Source organism: Laccaria bicolor, genomic scaffold, assembly GCF_000143565.1.
Source record: "Laccaria bicolor S238N-H82 LACBIscaffold_23 genomic scaffold, whole genome shotgun sequence".
Taxonomy (NCBI): domain Eukaryota; kingdom Fungi; phylum Basidiomycota; class Agaricomycetes; order Agaricales; family Hydnangiaceae; genus Laccaria; species Laccaria bicolor.
Window position 1 is genome coordinate 364334 of NW_001889894.1, and position 1692 is coordinate 366025.

A 1692-nucleotide genomic window follows, 5' to 3' on the forward strand; every position below is an offset into this window, starting at 1 on the left:
ACTATTTTCTTGTATTCCAGGAATTAATTGATGAGCTACTGTCCTTTCTTGCTAATGCTACTTCTCCATTACAGTCATGTCTTTACCCTCCATATTCACAGAGTAAATAAAAAATACCTCATTCAAAGTATAACACCTGGGAAAAGCAGTGATTTGAAAATGTACTAGAAGATTTATTCCCTTCTGAGTACTTGTAATTATCACAGGACTTACAATAACTTACCCCACAGAATTTCAATGATACTAAATAGTGTTTGAAAGTCCGGTTCGGTCCGGTTTTTTGATGCCCAGGGGCGTTAACCGTAACCGTAACCGGTCTGCCTTTTCCCCAGAAGTCAAAAGACCAGACCGGACCGCAAAAAGACCGCAGACCGCGGTTTTTTGCGGTCTATAGACCGGTTTCGGTCTGCATCGGTTTTAACCGGTTTATGACCGGTCTTTAGGCCAATATTTTAAAATTATGAATCTGTAAATTTATTAACATCTCTAATAGCTTCAAAACGAGCCCAAGAACGTTAAATTCCATTAGGAATTGGTGCTTCTATAAAATAAGTCTGGTACATCTATTATTCCCAAAAGTAATTTACATTTTAATTCATATCTCTCTCGTTTTTTTACCAAATCGTACGTTCTTGGGTGCGTTTTAAAGGGTATTTAAGGGGCTACAAAAGACCGGTCCAAACCGGTCAAGACCGGTTCACGTTAACCGGTCTTTTTGCGGTCTTTACATTTCAAAAATAAAAGACCGTAACCGCAGGTCCGGTCTTTTGCGGTCTTGGTCCGGTCTGGTTACGGTCTTTTTCCAGTCACGAGACCGGACTTCCAAACACTAATACTAAAGGCATTTTAGTTGAAAGTTAGCTTTTTTTATTGTTTTCTTCAGCATGAGGAGTGCTGCAGATTTGTGGTGAAGAGAATCAAATTACTTTCTTCAATCTTAACTGCTGAAGTTTGTTTCACCATTCTTCAACTTTGCACAGTGGCTGAAAAAGAACTTTGAATTTTGACTAATTTTTTGAACAGCATAATGTGACTGGCTGAAAGCTGGACAGTGTTGGTAGAACAATTTACATAGCAGAAGTATCATAACATAAAGATAACAAACAAATTTAAAAAGCAAATAGACAGGAGATTGTGTACTTACCATCTTCGACGCACTCTCAGAACTGTTAGTGCTCAACATTTTACGAGCTCAAGTAAGGTAATTATTGTGGGAAAATGGTATTTTGTAATAGTTATGTCCGGCACGCAACTCGGCAGGTGGACAAACAACGGTGTTTGCCGCGAAAACGAAGCTGACCACTCCCTGTTGCCATAATATTATCGTGAACCAAGGTACGACTTCACATAATATCGAAGTCTGTCTACGAGAGACTACCATTTCACACCTCGTAAGTTATCTTCTGTTATCTTCCTTCTTCCTCGTCGGTCGCCCTCTCAACCGACTAAATGATTTCGACTTGGCAAACACAGTATACTGCCTCCGACAGAAGACTGCTACCTATAATACCGAGACGCTTCCAACTTGGCTTCGTACTCTTCTCTGCGGGACGGTGGGTTTTGGAGCTGAAGGGAAGCTAAGGTCGCTGAAATGACAACGTAATTAAGATAGCATATATGTCGGAGGAACCCTCACCGACGAGTCACCGTGGAGTGGCGTTAATATTAGCAGCACACATGCACTCACTGCGT